The 13,301-nt window shown below is 42.0% G+C and overlaps 1 protein-coding gene across 4 annotated transcripts in view; it reads right to left on the bottom strand.

Moving 5' to 3' along the window:
- The window catches only part of LOC106085694 (Ca(2+)/calmodulin-responsive adenylate cyclase), a 374,401-nt gene that overhangs the window by 347,632 nt on the left and 13,468 nt on the right, over positions 1–13,301 (bottom strand). For all 4 annotated transcript variants that reach the window (XR_009398222.1, XM_059368290.1, XM_059368291.1 and 1 more), the window contains exon 2: positions 2,901–3,887. The gene's annotated coding sequence lies outside the window, so the exon portion shown is untranslated. The remainder of the gene's footprint in view (positions 1–2,900; positions 3,888–13,301) is intronic.

Below are 13,301 nucleotides of genomic sequence, written 5' to 3'. Positions count from 1 at the left end.
AAACATCAGGCAGCACAGCGATAGGAGTCTCAATGCAGCCTAACGAACAGGGAGCCAACGATCATCTACACCCAGGAAGTCCATTTACTTAAAATTCGGAAGACTAAAATAGGCAAGATCACAGTATTGAAATGTCAGGCAGTACAGGGACGGGAAACTCAATGCAGCCTAACGAACAGAAACACGACGATGGAACCATTACTGACTTTATAAAGATTCGGAAGACTAGGATAGGCAAAGAACGCAATGCGAAAACATCAGGCAGTGCAGTGGCAGGAAAGTCAATGTAACTTAAGGAAGCGGGCTTTGAGATCATCACCCATTCCGAAGAAGCCCATTTACTGGAGGACCAATGATTGAGGTTATCCAGATAAACCTCCGCCGGAGCGTGACAGCTGATGGAGACAATCAGCAAGGGCAAAATTCACATTGCCTTAATTAGCCATGGATGACCCGAAACAAAGTTTCTGGACTAAACCATATCAACTACCAATTATTCTATACTAACACTGGTACTCGGGCGAGGACCTGCGTTATTTGTCATAAAAATTTAAACTAAGTATTTTCCCCAGAGTTGTCAACGTCGGATGCAACAGTGATGAGACTTTCCAATTTCGCCTGTGTCACCCGGTACGTTCGCAAGTTCTCACAGATCACAAAAGAAACGGTTCCCCAGAAAAGAGAGCCTACGTCTCTGCAGACCCGGACAAGAACAAAGCAAGTGGTCAATAGTCTCCTCCTCATCCTCATCCTCATCCTCATCGAGACAACTCCTACAGAAGTCTTTGGCACATTGTCCGGTTATGACCCCTGTCAAAGTACTCATCGGCCTATTATCGAACGCCAGCAATTCCCTTGTGGGGGTCATAACCGGAGCCTTTGGCACAGTGTCCGGTTATGACCCCTGTCACAGTACTCATCGACCTCTTATCGAACGCCAGCAATTCCCTTGTGCTCCTCCTCCTCCGGTCGATGGCAGGCCGTAGCACCCTCGCAGTCCGGCAACCATCTACCTTGTCCCACCTCGCTACCGACACCGCCCCGACCATCCCCTCTACTGTGTTCAGTAGCTCGACAAATGGCACGTAGGCAAGAGCGATGACTGGTCCGCCCGGCGCAGACGAACCCCTTCTGGCGCACTCGTCCGCCCTCTGGAATTCCTGGAATCCCCACATGCCCAGGAACCCATGTCAGAGTCACATCGTGGGCCCGGAGCCTATTCAGGAATTCCAAACAATCCGCTAGACATCTCGACCTCACCATCCTCGACCCTAAGACCTTGAGCGCCGCCATACTGTCCACATAAATTCTGAGTTTCAAGGGCGTTAAGCCCCTTACCAGAATTTCTCTTGCGTTCATTGCAATGGCACAGACCTCTGTCTGAAAGATCGTACCCTCGTCCGGCAGTCTCAGAGACATATTGAGAGATATTGAGGGCATCAGAGTAGACCCTCAGTCCAGTCCCTAACTTTATCTTGGAGCCATCTGTGTAGATCGAGGTCTTATCCTTCTCAAGTACACCATCCGCCCTCCATTTGTCCCTTGGAAACGAATCGCAAGTGTCCTCACCCCAATCGGCACAGGTGCCAGGTAGTTGCAGAACCTCTGCAACCATCCTCCTTTGCCATGCCGAGCACTCTCAGCCTAAGCGCAACCCTGGCGGCGCAGTTCCAAATATAGGCCCTAATGGGCTGCATAGCCAGCATCGCCTCTAAGCCTGCCTGCGGTGCGGATCTTAGCGCCCTTGTGATGATGACGCAGACCAGTCTCTAGACCTTCTCGAACTCCTTCGCACACGTCCTCTTCCCTACGGCGTCCCACCATACCAGTGCTCTGGACCTTCTCGAGCTCCTTCGCACGCATGCTCTTCCCAACGGCGTCCCACCATACCAGTGCTCCCTAGGCCAGTACTGGTCTCACGATGGTCTCCGTATATATCCAAAAAATCATCTTGGGTGTCACCGCCACTTCCTACCGAACATCCTCCTGCAGGAGTAAAAATCGCTCCGTGCCTTATGGCTTCTTTCCTTGGTGTTCCTCTTCCAGGACAGTTTTGAATCGAGTACAATGCCTAGGTACTTCGCCTCCTTTGACAGCCGCCGGGTGACCCCGTCCAAGGACGGGAGTCTAAACTCCGGCATCTTATATCTAGGCGTAAGAGCACCAGGGTATATTTCTGTGTCCTGGTTGTCACTACAGAACTCACGGTTCGTAACTTCCCTATTGAATCATTTTATGGTAAGGCTGTGAAGGCTACCTTAGCGCAGAGGTTAGAAGGTCCATCAATGAAGCCGAACACCCGGGTTTGAATCCTGGCAAGAACATCAGAAAATATTTTTTTAACGGTGGTTATCCCCTCCCAATGCTGGCGAAATTTGTGAGGTACTTTGCCATGTAAAAATCTCTCCCCAAAGAGCTGTTGCTCTGTGGCACGCCGTTCGGACTAGGCCATTAAAAAAGAGGCCCCTTATCATTGAGCTTGAATCTGAATCGGACAGCACTCATTGCCTCTGTCCCTTAATGGGCAAATTCGCATTTCTACGTCTGTATGCTCCCTTCTATGGCAATGCCGAAAATATTTTACCTTAGCCTGATGATCTGAACGGCTTTTTATTGCTTCTCCCAACCCTATACACGTGATGACAAAACTTTTGATAAGCCACATCTTTTTCCGGTATCTCTAATACTTTCCAATTTGGCTAGACGATTTAATTCTCTTCATACCCACCAACAATGATTTGTAAAATTCAATAAAAAAGTGTATTTTTAGTTTCAAAATCACTCCCCCCCCAAAAAGCTATGCAACGACATTACAGATATCAAACGTTAAAGCCGCAAAAAAAAAGACACACAAAAAATTAAGAAGAAGAAGAAATGATTAAGAAAAAATAAATACCTACCTTTTTTTCCTATACTTTTACACTCAGAGCAGATTCACCAAACCTATGATGCGGCTGATGATGATGATGGTGATAAAGATGATGATTTCGAGATAAACAACATCATGCGGAGACAGACAGCAAGCGGCAGCTGTTTTATTGGTAGTAGACAATTGGAGGCGAACAAACAGACGAAATTTATAAACAAACAAATGAATGAAATCCAATTAAATTTTATGGTGGGCCGGTCGGGGTACCCCCCCCTAAAAATTCGATAAAGTAAAACACAAACACACACGAAAGGCAAACAAAACAACGAAATTTGTTGTTAATGTTGATGTACTCGTAGTATTACTAGTTGTTGTTGGTGTTGTTGTTGTTGTTATTGCTGTTGCTGCTTATATTGTTCTTGTTGTAGCCGAATATGTATGGCAAACAACAGCTAAGGCGTTTGCGCAGAACCAGCCTCCTCCTTTTATAGATGTGGCACCACTACCACCACCTAAACCTCCAGCTGACAGCTGCCTGCTTTGATGAATGAAACTTGAACTTCGGTATCGTGAGTACTGGCGCAACTTTAAAAGTTCCTCGGAGCAAAGAAGAACCCCAAAGAAAATCGATGCAATTCAACCAGAAGAGCGAGAAGCGATGCCAACTCACAGATGTTAAAGTTGCTTTTCTTAGATATGCCACGAATTGTTGTTGTTTTATATTTGAAATTTTAAAATTTTCTCACGACTTCACACACACTACTGCAAAGCACCTCATCAGCCCAGCACAGCACACACTGAGCTGAAGAAGACACTTTCTGTTTTGGAAATTATTTTTTTTTTTCGTTAATCTAGCTTTAAGCTTAACAAACTTCTTCGAGAAGTTTTTTTTTATATTTTGTTGACTTGTTTTACTAAACAAATTTTTTTTTTATTCACTTTAATTTTTCGTATTTTATTTGCACAATTGCTCTCCGTTTTGCTTGTGGTTTGATTCAATGCTATGTCTCGCAATTATCTGAAAGAAAAATGAGATAATAAAACAAAAAATTAGATAATCATTGAAATGTTTGTTGCCTTTAGTATTTTAGGAGGGGTGGTTCAATAAATGGGGAAAGGCGATAAAGATGACTTCTCCAATATATTGGCTTGCCCAAAAAGTAATTGCGGATTTTTTATATAGTCGGCGTTGACAAATTTTTTCACAGTTTGTGACTCTGTAATTGCATTCTTTCTTCTGTCAGTTATCAGCTGTTACTTTTAGCTTGCTTTAGAAAAAAAGTGTAAAAAAAGTATATTTGATTAAAGTTCATTCTAAGTTTTATTAAAAATGCATTTGCTTTCTTTTAAAAAATCCGCAATTACTTTTTGGGCAAGCCAATACAAGAAAAAAAAACAATCGAAAATTATTTCAAATTTGGAAATTTTCCAAATTTTATATTTGATCAAAAATTTCGACATTTTTATAAGACACTAGCTGGACAGGGCCCACTCCGCTGTGCTTTTTTCACTCTCTTAATTTATCTGAGCCCTATACGGTCACGTCAGGAAAAAGTCCTGTTTGGGGTGCTGGTACGGTCCCCCCGAAACTTAAGAACGAAATTTGTATACCAAATTCGTACTCTACTCTTAAATAACTCTCATTTAATACCCATATTGTCCCAATCGATGCACATGTCCGTTCGCGTGGGTTTTGGGATAGGGCGTCCCCCCAGATTATTTGACCCAAAAATTTTTTACTAATTTCGTGTTTTTAGGGTACCGTAAGTGTAATACAAATTGTTGCTTAAATCGGTGCACGCAGATCTGTCGTTTTTGAAAATTGGGGTATGGGGAAAGGTCCGCCCCCCCCCCCCCCCTTCGGATATCAAAAAATTTAGTACCCTATTTTCACCGGGGACCCAAACTCAATTATCTATGAAAATTTCATGAAAATCGGTTCAGCCGTTTTTGAGTCTATACGGAACAGACAAACAAACAAAGCGCAACTGAGAAGGCTCATAGATGTTGGGCACTATGTAGATGGGCCGTGGGCTCGAAATGGGGCCTGAATCCTAGGATAGGTCACTGGCTCTACAGGAGCGTGTTTAGACCAATACTTATTTACGCCTCAGTAGTTTGGTGGACTGCTATGGAGAAAAAAAGTGCAACATAAGGACCATACAACAGGTTTAAAGAACATGTTGTCTTGGCATAGGCGAAGCGATGAGGACCAAGCCCACCAGGGGCACTGGAGACTATTCTAGATATCCGACCCATTGACATACAGATGAAGTGTGAGGCAACCACTGCGGCTATGAGACTTTAGGCGATGGGAGCAGCTAATACCATCGCGGTATCATCGAGGCGACGATAGGAAACCTGGAAGGAAGGGAAGAGGTTTCAGATAGGATACCTAAGATGAACCTTGAATCGGCACAGTCTTGGATTGATGGAACCCTAGCATTGCCATCTGGAGGATCATGTTACACGGATGGATCAAAGCTAGAGGACAGAGCGGGCCTAGGATCGTACATTGAAAACCCAGGGACTGAAATCTGTTTTAGACTGCCTGACCATAATAAGGTCCTGCAAGCGTAGATCCGGGCGATCAAGGAATGCGTGAAATGGTGTAAACACATTTGATGTGGTGTGGCGACGTCGAGTGTGAGGACCACAGTAAAATGGTCATTAGGGCAATAACAACCAGGACGGTAAGAGCACGAACAATCTTGTAGTGTTGTAAGGAGATTAACGGCTTCTCTGTGTAGTAAGGAGCTTAACGCCTTCTCTGGGGATGGCAACATCCCCATCGTTTGGGTGCCGGGCCATAACAGAGTAAGGGGGAATGAAAGGGCAGACGATTTGGAGGTGATGGCTAGAGGACTGCCATCAATAAACTTGGTTAACCCGAAAACTTTCGGGTCCACGCTGTGGGTCAAACGGTCGGTTGGACGGCGAAAATCCTATCGGGGGGATCTAGATCGTGAGAAGACGAGGCTTTTACGGAAAGAAAGTAAGAAGGAGGTCAATATAGCTCACTTATGTAAAATCGGTGCGGCTAGTGACAGTGTGTGTAGGGCATGCAGGGAAGATAATAAGACGTTGGAGCATTTCTTTTGTTATTGCCCGGCTTTCGCGTCTTACAGATACCGGCACTTAGGTAGGGACTCTATACCAGACATGAACCAACTTAGGCGAGTGGCATGGAAAACAATTAGCGATTTTGTAAGTAAAACTGAGTATTCTGTTAAATTTTGTGGGCGAAATGCTGTCAAACTCCATACAAAAACCAGTAAGGAATGCCAAACGTTGGCTATATTATACCCTACACCACCGATAATACGTACCACTTTCAATACATGGAACCCATATTGACAGACAGACGGACAAAGCTTAATCGAATCATGATTCTAAGCCGATCGTTATACTTATCGATGGGTCCAGCTCTTCTCCTTCTTAGCGTTGCAAATAAATGCACAGAGCTTTAATACCCTGTAGCACAGTGGAGGTGTAGGGTATAAAAACGTTGGCGAAACGCTGGAGGACAAAAAGCGAAAAAGTGGTTCTCTGTTTATAGTGAGGAAAATGGCAAGAAGAAATTTTGCCATTATATAACACTTTTGAGTTTTAAAAAAATATGTTAGATTGAGTAGGCATTGGCTTGTCATTTTCTTTTCTTTTCATTGTACAGAAAAATTTGATTGATTCCTGACACGTCACTGTCAGGAAGCAAAAATAAAAATATTCATAAATTTGTTAATTGTTTGCGTTTTATATCGTTTTGCACCTTAACCACGTCAATTGGTGACCCCGACTACACGTTAAAGTACATAAGACAATGTTTCATTCGCCAACCGGAAACGCCAGCAGAGCCCTAGATAATCATTTTGAAGAAATCATTCCTGGAATGAATTCACCATTGGCTCATGGTAATATTTCGTCAAACTCTATAATGGATGACCCGCTATCAACAGGCCCAGTGGAGGTTTCAAGAGTTTCAGTGAAAATTCCACCATTCTGGCGCAACAATCCAGCATTATGGTTCAAACAGGTCGAAAGCCAATTTATAACATCTGGCATAACATCCGATTCAACCAAATTCCATACAATTGTTGGATCCATAGACGCAAGCGTTCTTTCGGAGGTAAGCGACCTTATTCTCAATCCACCAGAAACAAATATGTATGAAACGCTAAAGAAGAGTCTTCAAGAGCGTTTCATGGATTCGGAAGAGAAGCGGTTGAAGCGTTTCAACAATACTCCGTGAGATGATCTGTTTAGCCTCTGGTGAGGTTTCGGATGAACTTTTAAAATCTCTCTGGATGCAACGACTTCCGAAGCAAACTCAAGCAATTTTATCCGTAAGCAGTGAATCTTTAAGCAATTTGGCGGCTATGGCCGATAAGATTTCTGATACCGTGGAATCATGGGATGTTAGTGCTATATCCTCAAGAAACCCGACAGAGTCGACACAAATTCGGCATTTAACAGCCAAAATTGAAGTAATAAACAAGAAGATCGAGGCACTCGCAAATCAATCAAGAAGCCGTTCAAAATCAAGAGGCAGGTCACAGAGTAAGTCACGTGATAAACCTTTTTGTTGGTATCATTATAAGTTTGGTGATCGTGCTACCAAATGTGTGCAGCCCTGCTAATTTGTGCCAAATTGTTCTCCGGAAAACTAAAAGGCTCCTCATCATCGGTGACGGATGAGGACTGCCAACAGATATGTCGTCTTTTTGTTGGTGATACAAACCTAAAATATGAATTTCTCATCGATACTGGTGCTGATGTATCTGTGTTCCCGGCTACCTCAACTGAAAAACGCTAAACCCATCAAGTCTTGAATTAATAGCAGCTAATGAGTCCCCTATTAAAACATTTGGTATAAAAACTCTTACCTTAAGCCTTGGCCTCAACCGAAAGTTTACCTGGAATTTTATCGTTGCCAGTGTTAACAGACCAATAATTAGCGCTGATTTTCTTAGCCATTTTGGGTTAATGGTTGATGTTAAGAACAATCGTCTGATAGATAATAGGTTCAGGTCAGAAAGTAAAGCAACGTTATTTTCTGGATCTTTAAATTCTGTAAAATCAATTTCAAAAAACTCGAAGTTTTTTATAAGCTTTTTCTACAATTTCCTGAACTGACGCAAAGTGACAATCGTATTTCACCAGTAAAGCATTCTGTGAAGCATGTTATCCACACAGAAGGTCCACCGGTTCATGCAAAAGCACGAAGATTGTCCCCTGAGAAGCTCAACATTGTAAAGCGTGAGTTTGATTTGATGTCGTCCTTCGAAAAGTTCATGGGCAAGTCCGTTGCATTTAGTCCCAAAGTCAAATGGAGAGTGGCGTCCATGTGGCGACTACCGTCGTTTAAATGCTGTTACCACTCCCGACCGCTATCCTGTTCCTCACACACGATTTTCGACACATCTTGAGCGGTAAGCAAATATTTAGTAAAGCGGACCATGTTAAAGCATATCATCAAATACCAGTTGAAGAATCTGACATTCCTAAGACTGCAAATATAACTCCATTTGGGTTATTTGAGTTTCCTCGAATAAGCTTTGGACTTTGTAATGCAGCTCAGTCTTTTCAGCGTTTCATACACGAGGTCATACAAGGTTTGGATTTCTGTTACACCTATATAGATGATATCCTCATTGCGTCAAACAACAAAGAGGAGCACTTGGAACATCTCAGGAAATTATTTTCAAGATTTCGAGAGTTTGGTGTTACTATTAATTATTCCAATTCGGTGCTCGGATTTGCAGAAGTCGAATTTTTAGGATATGTAATCAATTCAGATGGTATCAAACCTCTGCCATCCCGTGTAGAAGCAATTAAAGGCTACAAGTTGCCAGAAACTGAAAAAGAGCTGCGAAGGTTTTTAGGAATGATAAATTTTTATAGACGATTTATTCCTAATGCAGCACATCAACAGTCAAAACTTCATGCAATCTGTTCTGGAAATAAAAAGGGAACGAACGCAAAGATCTTATGGAAGCTTTCAAGGAATGCAAGAACTCATTAGCTGATGCAACTCTACTTGTTCATCCAAAACTCAAGGCTCCGACATCTTTGTGGATTGATGCATCGGATACAGGAATGGGTGGAGTTTTACAACAATTTATTAGTGGTGAGTGGAAACCCATAGCATCTTTCTCCAAGAAATTGAGCTTGTCTCAAATGAAATATAGTGCATATGACAGAGAACTTCTCGCAGCATACTCAGCACTCAATTGATCTCAAGAAGTCAAGATCCAAGATCGGTTTATATGACAGCTATACCAGATTATAAACCAATTTGAATCATACCTAACAAAGGTGTTGGAAGTGATACCCAAACACCACTTGCAAAATTTCAAAGATTTGCGACCTATAGAAGCTCAAGAAGTCAAGGCCCAAGATCGGTTTATATGGCAGCTATAACAAAAAACGAACCGATTTGAACCATACTTATTGTTCTTATCCGGATTTATGTTGTAGAAGTAGCTCGATAACTTGGTGACCGATGTCTTACGAAAACTTTTTTCTACAAAAACTTGTACCAGTTTCAAAAGGTGGTATACGTTATGATAGATCCCTTTCTTCTGTAGTGATTTGGAGTAATAACTTGTTCTCCGGAATCAATCTGCACAATATTCAATTCTTTCCTCCAACAAAAACCTGGTTAAAATTCGTTGCACCGCTTTGGGTTTACAGTACCTACAACATTTTAAACTCTAACCAATCTTATCTCGCGGCTACTGTTGTTGTAAAACAATGTCGATTCAATGGAAATCACATAAAAACATCGTTTTGCGTGGTATTTCACCTAAACAATGTGGCATGGTTGTTGCTTTTGTTATTGTATTTTCGATTCTTACACGCACGCGACATTAAAACGTGAATCCTGTTCGTTGTAGGTTTGTGCGTGTATGTAAACGCCATGACGCGAGAGAGTTGTCAATAATAAATGAGAGATAAACAGGGTTGCCATTAGAAAACTAAACCGAAACTGGTTCGCAAGCCAAAAAGGAATATAAAGCAAGACTAAAAAACATAACACAGGTAAAAGCATTTAAAGTTGTGTTGGTGATCAAACATTTTAATGATACAACAGAGAAAAAAGCCCATTATAAACTCTTTTAAACCCCATGCTCTCTCTATACCTATTTGTCAGAAAATTTTGGAGGTCCCAATATAACTGCTGGTGGCCACACTGCTCACAGCGTTCATTGTAAACACATTTGATCATACACACAAATTATTTATCAGAACATGATTCCAAAATAGCTCTTCTCAAAAAACATTGTGCCGACTGAGAAGACAATAACAAAATCCACATGATTACCCCCCCGTCACTATGAACAACGTAATATTCGGTTTTATTTTTTTTTTATAAAAAGCGAAAAAACACAAACGCCGCATAAATCATCACTCACACAAGCATTCATACCAATCTGTCTAAACATTGACTATTCACTTGTTTTATACCCTCGAATCCGTGCAGCATACAAAGAAACTTATCAAGACCGTCATATCCTTCAAATCCATCCATCGCCAGTCATCCATCTCGCCCTGCATCCGTACTCATCACCACATCTTTGCCATGAAATGGTCGTAACCGTCGAACAACCGTACAACCAGTACCATGCAATTTCAAACCATACATACAACAACAAGAATGTGTTCCTTTTTGTTTTAGTTCTTGGCCGTTGCTGTTCTTCGACAACAAAAACAATGTCAAGTGATGTAGGATAACCGTCATCTCTTTCAGGGTTTGTTGTTGTTGCTAGGGGGGCGCTGAGAGGTGTAAAGAGAGCCAAAAGGCAAAATAAATCTGGGAATATGGTAGACTTCGATTGCTACACGAGTACTCGGCACTTATAGGGGGGTTCAACTGGGCGAGAGGACGGGGAGGCAAGAAGGGAGAGCAACTGAACACAATGTATAACACAGTTGCAGGCACTAAAGAGCTAAAGAGCGTATTGAAGAAAGAAAAGGGCGCGACACAATGAAGTGATGATACAAGTGCAGGAAATGATACTCCTCTTATATATATTCTCCTCTGTGTATGTGTGTGAAGTGGAATTGAAATCAAACTTAAAGCAAACGAATGAGAATGGCAACAAACAGAAAGCAACAACAATTTGAATTAATGAAGGCTAAATAACCGCAAAATAATCTTGAAGAAGGAATTGCATGAAACCAGCGAGGAGTGAGTAACATTCTATGGGTTTGAGCATAACATAAAATTAGAAGAAGGGAATTTTGTGCCATTTATGTATCCATTGGTAAATATTTTAAATTGTTTAATTTATTACGCCAGCAGGCGTACAAATTTAATCAATTTTGAAAACAGAAGCAATGATGTCTAACTAAGGCATGTGAATATTAACTTCTGTTTTTATACCCACCACCATAGGATGAGGGTATACTTATCTAGTCATTCCGGGTGTAAAACCTTGAAATATTCGTCTAAGACCCCATAAGGTATATATATATTCTTGATCGTCTCGACATTCTGAGTCGATCTGGCCATGTCCGTCCGTCCTTCTGTCGAAATCCCGATAGCGTTCGAACGCGTAAAGCTAGCCACTTGAAAGTTTTCACAGATACTTGCTATTGATGTAGGTCGTTTGGGATTGCAAATGGGCCATATAGGTTCAGATTTAGATATTGCTCCCATATAAACCGATCTCCCGATTTGACTTCTTGAGCCCCTACAAGCCGCAATTTTTGTCCGATTTGGCTGAAATTTTGCATGCGGTGTTCTTTTGGGCCTAAGGCCCAAAATCGGAGGATTGGTCTATATGGCATCTATAACCAAATCTAGACCGATCTGCGCCAAATTAACGAAGGACGTCGAAGGGCCTCAAACAACACTTTTTGCCAAATCGGATGATAAATGTGGCTTTTATGAGCCTAAAACACTAAATCGGCAGATCGGTCTATATGGCAGCTATATCCAAATCTGGACCGATCTGAGCCAAATTGACGAAGCATGTCGAAGGGCCTAACACAACCCACTGACCCAAATTTCAGCAAAATCGGATAATAAATGTGGCTTTTATGGGACTAAGACCCTAAATCGGCGGATCGGTCTATATGGGGGCTATATCAAGATATGGTCCGATATAGCCCATCTTCGAACTTAACCTGCTTATGGACAAAAAAAGAATCTGTGCAAAATTTCAGCTCAATATCTCTATTTTTAAGGACTATAGCGTGATTTCAACAGACAGACGGACAGACGGATGGACATGTCTAGATCGTCTTAGATTTTTACGCTGATCAAGAATATATATACTTTATAGAGTCGGAAATGGATATTTCGATGTGTTGCAAACGGAATGACAAAATGAATATACCCCCATCCTTCGGTGGTGGGTATAAAAATCAATTTGTGTTTGTTTGTTTGTGTGTTCCCTATAGACTCAAAAACGGCTAAACCGATTTTCTTGAAATTTTCACAGATGGTGCACCCGTGGTGAAAATAGGGTACTAAATTTTTTGATATCTGAAGGGGGGGCGGACCCTCCCCCTTACCCTAATTTTCAAAAACGCCAGATCTCGGAGATGGGTGGTGCGATTTAGGCGAAATTTTGTGTGCTCTCATATAGTAACCTATAAAAAAATTTGGTATCCAAATTTCGGATGGGCTATCTAGGGGGGCCGCCCCACCCTAAAACTTACCAAACATATATTTAGACCAATCACCACAATATGGGACTCAAATGAAAGGTATTTAGGATAAGAAAACGTATCTGATATCCAATTATCGGACCAAGTGTTAGGGGGACCACCGCAACCCCCAAAACACCCCAAAATCGGACATTTTTACCGACCATGGCAATATGGGACTCAAATGAAAGGTATTAGCAAGTAGAGGGAATATGGGGCTTAAATAAAAGGTATTTGAGTGTAGAATTAGAATCTGATATCCAAATATGAGACCAAGTGTTTGGGGGGCCACCTCTCCCCAAAAACCTCCCCCAAAGGGGACAAATTTACGACCATAGCAACATGGGGCTCAAATGAAAGGTCTTTGGGAGTAAAACACAAATCTGATATCAATATTCGGGAAAAGTGTCTATGGGGCCACCCCAACCCCAAAACACCACCCCACCCCCAAAACACCACCCAACCCCCAAAACACCCCTAAATCGGACATATTTACCGTTCATAGCAATATGGGACTCAAATGAAAGGTATTTGCGAGTAGAATACGAATCTGATATCCAAATGTGGGACCACGTTTCTGTGGGGGTGGACCCCTTTCCCAAAACACCCCCCATAAAGGACATATTTAATGACCATGGGAATATGGGGCTAAAATGAAAGGTATTTGAGTGTAGAATTAGAATCTGATATCCAAATATGGGACCAAGTGTTTGGGGGGCCGTCTCTCCCCAAAAACATCCCCCAAAAGGGACAAATTTACGACCATAGCCATATG

The sequence above is a fragment of the Stomoxys calcitrans genome, chromosome 4 (genome assembly GCF_963082655.1).
Source record: "Stomoxys calcitrans chromosome 4, idStoCalc2.1, whole genome shotgun sequence".
Taxonomy (NCBI): domain Eukaryota; kingdom Metazoa; phylum Arthropoda; class Insecta; order Diptera; family Muscidae; genus Stomoxys; species Stomoxys calcitrans.
Note: the sequence above shows the minus strand (reverse complement) of the source record. Positions and strands in the feature narration are given on the sequence as shown.